A 14,508-nucleotide genomic window follows, 5' to 3' on the forward strand; every position below is an offset into this window, starting at 1 on the left:
AACTTGGAACAGCCTCAGGAGTGCTCTAAATTGTGCCATCTTGCAATGGCCCCGTAGGGATCGTTATGTCCATGGGGATCACTAGACCCAATGTGCTCCAGCCATGGTCTCATCATGTCCTCTTAGCTTGGAATGGAGGGGTGGTGTAGAACTGAACAATAGCCAAGAATTATTCCACACTGGGGAAATACTCAGCTGCCCACTTCAAGCAGTTTTAAATCTCATTTACACTGCTGTAGCAGCTCAAAGAGGGCCTGATCCGAAGCTCATTGAAATCAGTGAAACGACTCCCCTTGATTTCAACAGAATTTGGATCAGGTCGATGGTGGTGACAAAGATTTGGCTTGGTATTTCTTACTGAATTGGACTGATTCTGACAAACCTTTTGTCATTTCCCAACAAAACTGTCCTATGAGTTTGGGGCAGGGTTCTATTTGAGTATGTAGGCAGTGGTTCACGTCAGTTGGTAATTTATCCAAAAAGGCTCCCCAAGCCCCTGATGTTTGTTTTATTACTGATTATTATGATTGTTATTTATTTTATTCATTAAGTGCTGAAGAAGACACAAAATGTAGACCGTGGCAGCACTGAAGAGTTTAGAATCTAAACCACATACATAGTTCCATAATGTCGTATTGTCCTGACAGATGTTCTGCTTTCTTAAGAGCTCCAGTCTATGCTGTAAGACATAGGAAAATAGGAATGTAAGGATTTGATTAATTATATGGCATAATCTAATTACCCTAATTATTGTGTTACAGTAAATTAGTATAGCAAGTAGATATTGTAATGAAGCCGTCCTTTAAAAAAAAAAAAAAAAATCTATGCTCACACATTTTGCAATGCAATGAGCAACCAATGGAGCAAACATAGGATATGAAGGAGGACACTGTCTTGTATGAATGAAACAAAAGACACTAAACCTGTATTGAGCGCAATAGCTGTCGTTGCAAGTAGTTTCATAATTTCTATAGTAGTTAAAGGAGGATGGGGGGGATGGGGTGCGAAGGAGTCAGTTCTATACCAATGGGACTTAAGCACATACTTAAAGTTAAGCTACAGTTGAATTTGGTCCAAAGGCTGCAATTTCAAATTGGTTACTAACGTGAATGGGGGAGCAGGTGCAGGTATAATGGAGGCTTAGGGGTATTGAAACAGGCAGCAGCATTCTGCGTGTCCTGGGCATTATTTTGAATCTATCAAGGAATCGCAGTGAGGTGCTTGCACTCTTGCCCATCTCTGATCAGAAAAGAGCGGAACATGGCACCAGGTCCTGACAGATGTATAAATCAAATGTGCTTTTGATATGGATTACTTTGCTTTGTCACCGCTATTTCCCCAGGATGAAATATGTTGTTGTGATAAAAAATTACATGGCAAAAGCTCCTTACTTGAGGGATTAAAAGTTAAATCTGTTTTTGTTCTAATTTCCTTCTGTTCTATTTTGAAAGAGCAAGGAGGCCAAGCCGATTTTTATTCCACTCAAACTCAGGGCAGCTCGGTTTTGATATTAAAGGAGAGGAATTCATGGTTACCTAACACCATCTTGAGCCCAACCACCAAGAAGTGGGCCAGAGGTTTCCCAGGTGGGATTTGTATTTTCCTACCATACACAGTGTGAAAATGCCAACTGTTGCCCCTCCCCCACCTCTAATTGACTCGCTAACTGCAGAAAAGTTCATTTACTGTAATCAATATCACTTTACTTCATGCCTCGATCAAAAACTACTTTCCACAGTCGATAGCAATTAGACAGACAGACCGAGATAGAGGTATTGATGGAGATGGAGCCAAAGATTTACACCTGGTTACTTTCCTCTCCAAATACATAGCAGGGACAACTGCTAATTGCAGGATATTGGATTAGCAAGCGTTCATTGAGAAACTAGCTAGCAAGGAAATAGCACAACTCCATTCATGTTGGACAGTGACACAGATTTATGGCCCAGTTCTGCTCTCAGTGCATATGGTACAGTCAAACCCCGCAATTAGGCGCCCCGCCATAACGTGAAATCACATATAACCGATCACAATTTGGCCCCCCTTTAAGACACACAGTAATACAATACTGTATGTACTGTACCAGTGGTCCCCAACGCCATGATGGCTGCCGGGACATTGATGTGCCCCCCGCCTAGTGCCAGGCAGGGGAGAGAAGCTGCGACCCCGCGCCTGCCGGGGACAGAGAACTCCGGGGCTGCGGGCATCGCTGCTCTCTGTCCCGGGCAGGTGCTGGGCCGCGGCTGCTCTCCGGCTTCAAGAGGAGCCGCGGCCCCGCAGCTGCCGGGGATAGAGAGCACTGGCGCCCGCAGCCCTAGAGCTCTCTGTCCCCGGCAGGTGCAGGGCCGCGGCTCCTCTTGAAGCCGGAGAGAAGCCGCGGCCCCGCACCTGCCCGGGACAGAGAACAACAGGGCTGCCGGCGCTGGTGCTCACTGTCCCCGGCAGGCGCAGGGCCGCAGCTTCTCTCCCCTGCTGGGTACTAGGCGGGGCACATCAATGCACCGCCTTGGGGACCACTGACGGGCTTGAAACCCCGCTATACCGCGACCCCGCATTTAGCGCGATGTAATTTTTTGGACCCCAAGCATTGCGGTATAGCGGGATTTCACTGTATAAATCCAAAGTAAATTCATTGACAGCAGTGGAGTTACTCTAGATTTACACAAATGTAAATTAGAGCAGAACTTGGCACATGGAACCAGATCAATTTACACCAGCTGAGAATCTGGCTCTGTATGTAAAGAAGAGAAGAAAAAATTTGTGAGCTTAATTCTCAGATTTTTAACAGTGAAGGTAATTATCCATTGGAACAAGTTAGTTAGGGATGTAGTAGATCCTCTATCACTTGCAAGACTGGCTGTATCTCTAAAATATAGCTCAAGCAGAAGTTATGGATTGATGCAGGAATTGCTGGACGAAATTCTCTGGCCTATGTGAGGTCAGATTAAATGATTGTAATGGGGCCTTCTGGCTTTAAAATGTATGAATCTATGAACTGCATCCAATACCCACTGCGCAGAGCTGCAGGGGGAAGGCTTGTGTAGCTCCCTGATCCTGGGGATCAGGAACCAGTTTTGCCCTCAACATAATTTAGAGCAGTACTCAAAGACCAGAATGCCCTGAGGACTGAGCTGTGTCTCTTCTATACTATGTAATAGTGAAGCCAGTTTTGGGGAGGGATTTCTTTTCCATTTGGAACCTGTCCGAGTCGGTGCAAGGATGTTTCGTGCCCTAGGCGAAACTTCCACCTTGTGCCCTCCCCACTCCCCGAGCCCTGTGGCAGCTCCCCGTCTCCCCCTGCCCTGAGGCGCCCCCCCCCCGCGGCAGCTCCCCACACCCCCGGCCAGGGGAGCCGTGCGGCAGCTCCCCACCCCAGCTGACCTCTGCTCCGCCTCCTCCCGAGCACACCATCACTGCTCCACTTCTCCTGCCTCACAAGCTTGTGGCGCCAATCAGCTGTTTGGTGCTGCAAGCCTGGGAGGGAGAGAAGCAGAGCGGGGCGGCGTGCTCAGGGGAGGAGGTGGAGCAGAGGTGAGCTGGGGCGGGGAGTTCCCCTGCGTGCCGCCCTCCCCCTTACTTACCGGAGGCGGCCCTCCCCGCGCCCCCCTGTCCCAGCTCCCTCTGCCTAAATGCCAATGATGACCGGGGCGGCCAAAGATCCAGCCGCTGCGGTTGCCACCGAAGAAAATGCCGCCCCCCAAATGCTAGCGCCCTAGGCGACTGCCTAGGTCGCCTAGTGGGTTGCACCGGCCCTGGAACCTGTCTTGGGCAAAGTGCAGTTGGCCTTCAAATGAAACTATTAAGAATAGTAATTAATAAGGATGATCTAATAAGTATAAAAATTAATAATGATGATCATCTTGCTGGGGTGCCAGTTCTCAGGGTGGCTGCTTTACACTGGGCCAGTTTTAAGGGGGGTAAGAAGGGTGATAGCCCTGAGCACTAATTTCCAGGGATGGCAGGTCATTGTTGTGCCACTTGGCATTTTTTGTTTGTTTGTTTCTTTTCTTCACTGATTAGCCAGCCGCTTCTTTTTCTTTTCTTTTCTTTTTTTTCTCGGATGCTTCAGTTCCATAGGAGCTCTGATTCCTGTAGTCTCTGAGAAAAGCTGCTTTCAGGCGACAGTAGCATGTGTTTTCATGCTCAGATGCATTCACATATGGACACACACCAGTGTGATTAGATTTGCAGGTACTCTATGTGACGGGTTAGATCGCAGAACCCCCCTTGGGAGCTGCCACTTGCTGTGCCAAGACTACTTCTATCCCTGCCTTCCCTGCCAGCTCGGGGTCCCAGTGCCCTATCTTGCTGAGCCAGACACTCCCATCTGCTCCAACAAAGACCCAGGGTCTGAATTACTTGCCCCAAAGCTGCAGGTTTACCTGAAAGCAGCTAACAGAAGTTAGCTTTAACACTCAGATGCCAAACTCCCAATGGGATTTAAACCCAAATAAATCCGTTTTACCCTGTAAATTCATAAATTGTTCACCCTCTATAACACTGATAGAGATGCACAGTTGTTTGCTCCCCCAGGTATCAATACATATGCTGAGTTAATTAATAAGTAAAAAGTGATTTTATTAAATACAGAAAGTAGGATTTAAGTGGTTCCAAGTAGTAACAGACAGAACAAAGTAAGTCACCAAGCAAAATAAAATAAAACGTGCAAGTCTATGTCTAATCAAACTGAATACAGATAATCTCACCCTTAGAGATGCTTCAGTAAGTTTTTTCCTCAGACTGGACACCTTTCAGGCCTGGGCAAAATTCTTTCCCCTGGTAAAGCTCTTGTTCCAACTCAGGTGGTAGCTAGGGGATTCCTCATGATGGCTCCTCTTCTCCCTTTGTTCTTTTCCACCCCTTTATATATCTTTTGCATAAGGCGGGAATCCTTTGTCCCTCTCTGGGTTTCCATCCCCTCTTTCTCAATGGAAAGATGCCAGGTTAAAGATAGATTCCAGTTCAGGTGACATGATCACATGTCACTGCAAGACTTCATTGCCCACTTGCCAGCACACACATATACAGGAAGACTCACAGGTAAAACAGAGCCATCTGCAGACAATTGTCCTGGTTAATGGGAGTCATCAAGATTCCAAACCACCATTAATGGTCCACACTTTGCATAATTACAATAGACCCTCAGAGTTACATTTCATATTTCTAGTTTCAGATACAAGAATGGTACATTTATACAAATAGAATGATCACACTCAGTAGATCATAAGCTTTGAAATCATACCTTATAAGAGACCTTTTGCATGAAGCATATTCCAGTTACATTATATCAGGGGTAGGCAACCTATGGCACGTCTGCCAAAGGTGGCACACGAGCTGATTTTCAGTGGCACTCACACTGTCTGGGTCCTGGCCACCGGTCCGGGGGGCTCTGCATTTTAATTTAATTTTAAATGAAGCTTCTTAAACATTTTAAAAACCTTATTTACTTTACATACAACAATAGTATAGTTATATATTATAGACTTATAGAAAGAGACCTTCAAAAAATCTTAAAATTATTACTGGCACACGAAACCTTAAATTAGAGTGAATAAATGAAGACTCGGCACACCACTTCTGAAAGGTTGCCGACCCCTGCATTATATTAACTCATTAGCATATTTTTATAAAACCATATAGACTGCAACGTCACACTCTTCTCCATCACATACTTGTCCCTCACCAGATGATCCACTCCAGTGGTGTATGGTTCATGCTGATCTAAATTCTGTGCCATTATATGGTCCAGAGATAAATGGTTAGTAGGAAACAAGGCTAGTAACATGCATAATTTGGAGGAATAGATCTTAAAGATGAGGGAAGCAGGAGAGAAAGGTACAAAGGAAGGCTGTGTGAATGATGGGAGGAAAAATGTATGTGTTGTGCATTTTATCTGACAAATGTCACAATGTTTTCCCAAAATGAGTTACTTGTTGAATTTCTCCCCTTTGCAAAGAGGCTAGGACCAGGCATGTTGAAAGCTGAAGTAAAGAGCTGCACACTGAAAGCCACTGCAATGCATAATACAATTTTTATGATTCCTACAAAACATATGAACAATGCTATGTATTCTTAATCACAATCTAATGGCATGTTAGCTAATGATATTATATAGACAGATCTTTTGTAGCACACTCTTGTAACATGCACCACTTAAGTCCCCCCCCTTCTGATTTCAGTGGAAATTAGGAATCTAAGTACCTTTGTGGATCTGGTCACAAGAGCTTAAATTGTGCATAGGCCTTGTACTGACCTTTCTGCCTAGTGATGAATGTTACCCTTTTATACACTCACAAATTTCTGAGGGAGACATCATTCAGCACTATTATGAAAATATGGCAGGCCAGAGTAATACATAACACTGAACTGATGAAGCCATTCAAAGTTACTGTGAGAGTAAGATAATGATGTCTTATGTCACTCAGGATTTATTTTACCAGTAGTGGATTGGGTAATGAGAGAGACTGCAGAACAATCAAGGGGCATACAATGGACTTTTACAAACAAGATAGAAGATCTTGACTTTGCTGATGACATCAACTTGCTATCCCAGACCTATAGGGACATGCAAGTGAAAACAAATATCTCCAGGACAATGCACAATTAGTAGGGTTGAGAATCAGTACTCAGAAAACTAAAACCATGAGACTCAACACCCAACAAGAAACACCAATAATACTTTCTGGGCCTGACATTGAAGAGGTCTGATATTTCACATATCTTGCCAGCATTGTATGTACAACAGGTGGAACAGGCAAAGACATTAAAGACCGAATAGTGAAAGTGAGATATACCTTTGCAACTCTAAAGTCAATGTAAAGAAACTGAAATCTTGCCCTCCAAACGACGCTTCGAATATTTAACACCAATGTTAGGTTGATCTTCCTATATAGTGCGGAAACATGCAGACTTAAGACCTTACTTGCTAAACTCCAAGTTTTCATAAACATCTGCCTTAGACAAATCCTCAATATCAGATTACTACAAAAAAAAAACACAAGCAAAGAACTCTGTAGGAGGACAAAACAGAAACTGATAGGACAGGAAATTACAGAACAAAAATGGAGATGGCTAGGACATACGTGGAGAAAAGACCTGAGTAACATAACAAGACAATTGTTGGACTGGAACCCCCAGGACAAAAGGCAACAAGGTAGACCAAGGATAACATGGAAATGCACAATAGACGCAGAATTGAAAGCTATCAGATTGACATGGGAAGAAGCTGAGAATGCAGTAGCCCAGCAAATATGGAAGGCAGTAGTGAGGACCCTATGTTCCACATGGAATAGAGAGACATAAGAGAGAGGAGAGAGATTATATACTCTATAAACTGGATGAATAACAGTGTGGTCTAGTGGCTAGTGTATCTGATTAGAACTCAAGCAGCTGGGTTCCATTCCCAGCTCTACCACTTGTCTGCTGGATGACCTTGGGCAAGTCACTTCACCTCCCTGCATCTCAATTCCCCATCTGTAAAATAGGGAGAAAGATACTGATCTCCTTTTGTAGAGTGCTTTGAGATCTCCGGATGAATAGCACTATCTAAGAGATAGCTATTATATTGTTATGATTATAACAAGGGTAAAAACAATTTATTCAAAAACTATCACAAACTTCATGGAATACAGTTTTCAACAAATATTGTTTAACCTGTCATAGTGCAGAAAGGGAAAGAAGCAGGAAAGTCCACCTCAGTCTCCACTCCAGGTGCAAATCACAATTTTTTGACTGGATCTTCTCTATATACACACAAAAACCTACCAAAACATAACACTAAAATGCACTCACAAGTTTTCCCCTGGGAGAGGATGAGAGAGAATAAATCACGCATGACAGATGTTAGTGATGTCACTTAATGCACTTCTGGAGGGCGCTCAGATATGGTGATTGAAGGCTGTATAAGAACCTTTATAGAGTAGAACAAAATAGAATAGGCAAACTATGATCAAGGAAATTAATATTTCAAGAGTTTGTGATATTGGCATCCTGACCAACTTCAACATCCTCTCATGGTTCAGAATGACACAAGAAATTCTTCACAGCAGCCTTCCTTCCTTCCGTTAGATATGTACTGCATGTAAATCTCTTTGTATACCACACACTCTGTTCTTTTAGCAGTAGAGGTTTTTGATATTTGTTTACTCCAGCACAGATTGAAATCAGAGAACTCTACAGCATCTACATGACCAAGAAGTGTCAGTCAGCTTTCTTAGCACAAATATGATCTTACCTTAAGTGGATGCTATGTAACTACTCTTTTCCTTTCAATACCATGTGGATGTTTGACCAAGGCAGCCAGCAGGTTGAAATATTTGTCTCTTGCCAGCACATGTGGCATTACAACACAGTATAGTACAAAGAGATTTGCACCACTTGTTAGACTCTGTTGTAAGCTAAAGGAAAGTATATAGCAGCATTATTTTAAAAGCCTTATTTCCTTAGTCATGTGTCGAGCTGGGTCAATGCTGCAAGGAAATATTCAGTTGATTAAAAGCCACAAACACACTGATGAAATTTTCAGCTTCTTTTATTGGTTTTCCAGTCACCTTTGTAAGATAGTGCTTTTCTTTCTGTCTCCTGAAAGTGTGAACCTCACGAATGCTAGTGCAAATATGTTTACATGTGAAAACTCCTTTCTGCAACTACCTTAAAAGCCAGTTTTGTTTCTCTCCTCTTGTTTATAAAAGTTTGAATCATCCATCCAAACCTTTCTGGGTGTTCCCCCCCCCCCCAAAACCTAAAATCACTAGTAACTTTGAATATCTTGATCAGGAGTTTTTAAAGCTAATTTGAGCACTGATGTTACTGATTGATTAAGCACTGGAATAAATGCCTAGGAGGTTGTGGAATCTCCATCATTGGAGCAGGCTAGATAAACGCCTGTCAGGGATGGTCTAGATCAGCAGTCCCCACCTTTTCGAGTGGCGGGCGCCGGACGACTAGCCGCCGAGGGCTGTTGCTGCTGGACAAGCAGCTGCCGAAATGCTGCCGAGAAGCAGCAACGCCAAGAAGCATCGCTACCAAAATGCCACCGAAAATCAGCAGCATTTCGGCAGTTGTTTGTCTGGCAGCCAGTAGGCGGGTGCACATAGATGCCCCGGCTGATGCCATGGTGCCCGTGGGCACCGCATTGAGGACCCCTGTTCTAGATAATACTTAGTTCTGCCATGAGTGCAGGGGACTGGGCTAGATGACCTCTCGAGGTCCCTTCCAGTCCTATGATTGATTATTAGACTGATATTCGTATTATTATGTTGCAATTGTTAATGCTAGCTCTCATGTTACTTATGTTTTGTTTTATTGTCACAGGATCAGATTCTGATACCCTTATTCATGTTGTACCTTACTCCTGCGAGTAGTCCATGATGTTAATGGGACTATCCGTGGAATGCAATGCTACTCAATGTGAGTATGGCTGGCAGAAACATGACCATTTTAATTAGGATTACAATCAATAAAATAAGGGGAGAAATTTATTATTGGCTACAAATAGTTCATGGAACTAGTTCTTTCCAAGCAGCATGAGTCAGATTGTCATCTGATATAGATCATCATACACCTGTTTACACCAGCTGAGGATCTGCCCCACAATTAGCTCAACATGAGAATCAGGTAGATGGATGACTCCAGAGACTTTTAAACTCTGCTGTTGTATATCATACATTGACCTTTCTCCAAATGGTGTTTTAATAAATATTTCTGCAGGAAAGAATTTCTTTTAGATGCTTTTAAAGACAGAACTACATAGTACACATTTATTATCCCCTCTCTATTGTTTTCTTTGATTAAAGTTACAATCCCTTTTGCCTATGCTCCAGTGGCTCTAATCATAGGACCATCAGGGTATTTCCCTTCCTTTTTTTGCAGTAGAAGTGAAGTTAAAAAAATGCGTCACTCAAGTGAGTTTTTTTTTTTTTTTTTTTTTGTTATCACATTTCAAGCTGTCACTTAAAACGTACAAACATTCCTGAGCAATGGAGACAGGTTTTTATTTTTTTTTCTCACACCCCAGTTTTCTTCTTTGCAATAACTTTACTAATAGCACATTTGACAACTAAACATGAATTTTGACTTCTGATCAAAGCCTCCAGAGAACTCAGTCAGCATCCCCCTCCCTGGCTCCACCTGCGTAATGGCAGTGCTATAATAATCAAACCAATGCCACTGCTAAAAGGAACTGTTATCTAATAAATAATTATTCCGAGATCACTTAATTAACCCCTTGTTCCCCCAGCAGCAGACTTAACCTAGCAGAAAAAGAACATAATTGAAAAACACAGGAAATCTATAACCGGCAAATAGAAACGCAGGGAGAAGTGAGACTGACTCGTGTGTAATGGAAACAGCACCTTTTGTGGCTTCTGCTGACCTTTTAGCAAAACCAGCAATATTAATTATGCACTGAAGGGATGTGGGTTTTCTAGATGGATAGAGATGGATTCTGTAAATGTGGATTTCTCAAGGAATAGTTTTTCATCCTCTACTCAGTACATTTCAGGTTCATTATTTCCTCTGAAAAATCTCAATCAAAGTATCTCTCTTGGTCACAGAAATATGCACAGATATTCCAAAGTGGACACTGGGTTAGGATGCTTCCATTTTGGGGAGTACTGCTTTAGACTCCTTGGGGCTAATTTCCAGAAGTGATGAGCAGCCCCCCACCAGTGGATATCCTTGAAAGCCATGAGTGCTTCGCTCTTGTGAAAATCAGCGCCAAGTCGATTTATGCTAGGCACCCAAAATATGAGGCACACAAAATGAGTGGCTACTTATGAAAATGTTGTGGGTCTCTGTTCAAATAATGAACTGTAAGGTATATCGCAGACATCTTCTCTGAGTATCTGTATAGTTGTTGAAAATGACCAACGTGCAGAGGACAAGCACAAGGTCAATAAACCACTTTCGTTCTACTTAAGCCTTTGGTATGATTAAAGCAGTGCATGGGTTTTGTACTGCCCCTCTGCACATGGGTGAGTTTCACCCAGCATGGACTAATCCTTCTCAAGTCTGAATCCTACCCAAGAGGCTTTTTTCATTACCCTCAAAAACAGAAGAAAACCCCATAATGAACTAGGCTCTTAAACTCTTCTGTTCTGTCTAGTGCTGTGCAGTGATCATGGACTTCCCATGCAAACACTAGTGGCCTTCTCCCCTCAAACACACATTCCAAGCTCTACCACTGATCTGAAACCAAACTTTAAGGAGTTGAGAACGTGTGGTTTTGGTTCAATCCCATCCCTAGAAATAAGTCTGACTGACATGCCACAATTTCTTACACTCAAGTTCGTTTTTAAACTCCACATTAATTATTCTTCTTCAGAGGCTCTGTTCCATTTGTCTTGTGCAAGGGAAGACAGGTAAAGTGAGTTAATTAAATCCTCTTTCATTGGCAGCATGATGAAATCTTAATGCTGCTGTCTGAGTGCTGATGTGTCCTTAAGTTATCCCTCTATTAAGAGCTCGATAGGTTGAGATGGATTGTTTGTTTATTTGATGGAAGTTTGGGACTCCGCTTCGGAAGGAATGAGAAAGGTGCAATCCAAAGGAACAAGGTACAACAAAGGTTAAATTGGGTGATTTGTGGGGCACCATTCAAGCGTGATTAGGGTCATGTCACATTTCATTGGTCTCTACATTTTGTGCTGCACAAGTACATCATTTTCACTGTCTCTTTTACACTGATAGGAAAGGATACACTTGCATGGGACGAAGAGCCAGGAAGAGATGTGGGCATGTGTGGAACAAGGAGGATTTGGGAAAGGAAGAGAGGCTGATTCAAGTAATGAAAGTATAGCTATAGAAATATAGCTATTGCAGTATAGTGAAAATTTACAGAAATAAACTATACCGATAGAAACACCTTTATACCAATATAACTGCATCCATACTGTGGGGGTTGCACTGATCTAGCTATATGTGTTAAGAAAGAGATGTAACTATACTGATACCCATGACCGATTAAATAATTTAGAGGCCCTTTGCACTATTCCAATTGGGTCTCCCCCCGCACACACATTTCCTGCCCCAAGGGATAGGAGGCCCCAGGGGGAGGCAGGCCTACCCAAGGGGAGTTGCAGGGAAGGAGGGGTTCAGAAGCCAGGAGGTAGTTGGGTGATGTCTTGGGGAGGGGGTCGGGTCCTGTCCCTAGGGTGGGAGGCCCTGGGAGGAAGAATGGGTTGCAGAGTGAGCCTGCCCCACACTCACCCCATAGTGGACTAGCCAGATGCCATGCAGGTTTGCCCCACCCAGCTTTCTTTCCGGCCTTGGTGTTTTTGTGCGTGTGGGTTTTTTTCTTCATTTTTTGGTGATCAGGGTCCCCTCCCCTGGGATGGAGGCCTTGTGCAAGTACACTGAGTGCACATTGGTTAATCCGGGCCTGATCATGATAATAACTTTGGAAGAGGTACAAATTGCAATGAAGGTTGTGGGATAGATTATCTACTTACTTACACCAGGATAAATTAGAAGGAATTATACTGAAGTCCCCTATGAGGAGGACCATCCTTTCCCCAACCTTATTTTCACATTGCACACGATGTTGCTCTAAGTTAACATGACCCATGTGTTTCACACACTCTGTCAGGACAGTGTGAGCTAGCAAGGAGAGCATGAGATTTTTCAGATGTTTTATTCATGTGCCACTTGACTGTTCATTTGCTAAGGGTTTACAAATGCTTCATCAATTTTTAACAGGCCTGATACCTAGTTTAAAAAAAAAGGAGGGGGGGGGCAGAGTAGAACAACTATAAAAAAAAGTGGAGAATGAGATGGGCATTAAATAATTCACACTTACTTATTGCATATTCTAACCAAGTTAATTTTTAAAGGAAACAGTTATGATAGAGACAATTGAATTAAGTTTATCCAGTTCATTCCAAAGAGGGCAACAAAATCTATGTTTTCCCCTGGTGCATGCAATACATTGAGGATATTAGAGATTGTTTACTGAAAGGGAATAGGTACAAAATTCTGTAAGAGAACAGAGGGAAAAGGATATAGTCTGGCCTGGCAACATAAGAAATTCAACCCTATGCAAAAGGCCAGCTCAAGGCTATATGCCACGTATGTGCCAAGTAAGGGCTCAAAAGAGTGATGCATAGGCATTGTGCTGGCTTTCTGAACGAGAGTAATGACCTCACTGTATAAATCACCATTTTTTTTTTTTTGGCAGTGAAGACATAACCACAGTGGTAAAAATGATTATGTTCTCTCAACACTAGCACTTCCACCACTTGACACCACCACTGAAGCTACACCAGTAGATTTCCCACTGCAGTGTTGAGACATCCTCATACCCTCATGGAGGCAGGAGCATTTCACACCAGTCCTAGGCAATGCTTCTCAGAAGAATAGCATTGATGGGATCTAAAGCGGCTTGTTGATCTTCCTCTGGCCAGAGTGAGAGTAGCCATGATTCAGGGCCTTTCAGCCAATGGAATTGGGAAGTTAAATGAAGAGAGAAATCCCAGAGGGAACTTTGGCTATACTGAAAAAAAACTGTGGATTTAATCTTTGTTATAAAAGCATCTTGGAGAATGTAGTATAGGGAACAATCTTGCTTCTCTAAAGGCTTAACTACTACAGAGGGATTTTCCATCTCTAATGTCTATGATATGAAACTCATGGAAATGTATTTTCAAACTTTCATAATTATCACTATTAACTTACATAATTTAAAAAAAAGAGGCTATGACATATGCTTCTCATTGATAGAGCTGATGGGTAATTTGATGCTTTTTATCAGAGAAATACATGTACTCCCTGGCTGAGATCACTGATTTAAATCCCAGTAACATTGATTTACACCTTGAACCATCTGTGTTAGATACACTGAGCTCCCTATTGCTTCTGTGTGGGCAAGACCTAAAAAAACTAAGGTCTAGTCTGTTTTGTGCAGACATTAGTTCCCAATGCTCTTTTCAAAGACCAGGTTTTTTCCTGGTATTCAAACTTTCATCTCCCTCCAACCTCCCCAGAGCTAGCTTCACTTCTATAGTGCCAAAGGAATACAAGGCCAAATCATGTTATGGCCAATTCAGATTTTAGGGTCAGAAGGGACTATTGTGATCAGCTAGTTTGACCTCCTGTATAAAACAGGCCACAGAACTTCCCCAAAACAATTCCTAGAGCATATCTTTTAGAAAAACATCCGATCTTGATTTAAAAACAGTGAGTGATAGAGATGAGTTTATGAAATGCATTAGGACCTTTCAGTATGAAAGTTGCAACACAGATGTAACTTGTATTATTTTCACCAATCAAGATAAGTTATTAGTGCTGTATAAATTCCATATGTATATAGGTAGAGTAGATAATTCTGACTTTTGATGGTGTTGCTAAAAGGCAAAAAAAATGAAGTTTATTTTTCATTGTTGTTTGCTAGTTAATATTTTTATACGCTGTGTAAGAAATGCAGATTTCTATAGGGAAAATGGGTTGTTGAGGGTGTTTTGTTGGGTGAATTTAAAAAACAAACAAAGGAAATTCTGTAAACTTGACTAAAAA

The sequence above is a fragment of the Trachemys scripta genome, chromosome 2 (genome assembly GCF_013100865.1).
Source record: "Trachemys scripta elegans isolate TJP31775 chromosome 2, CAS_Tse_1.0, whole genome shotgun sequence".
Taxonomy (NCBI): Eukaryota; Metazoa; Chordata; order Testudines; family Emydidae; genus Trachemys; species Trachemys scripta.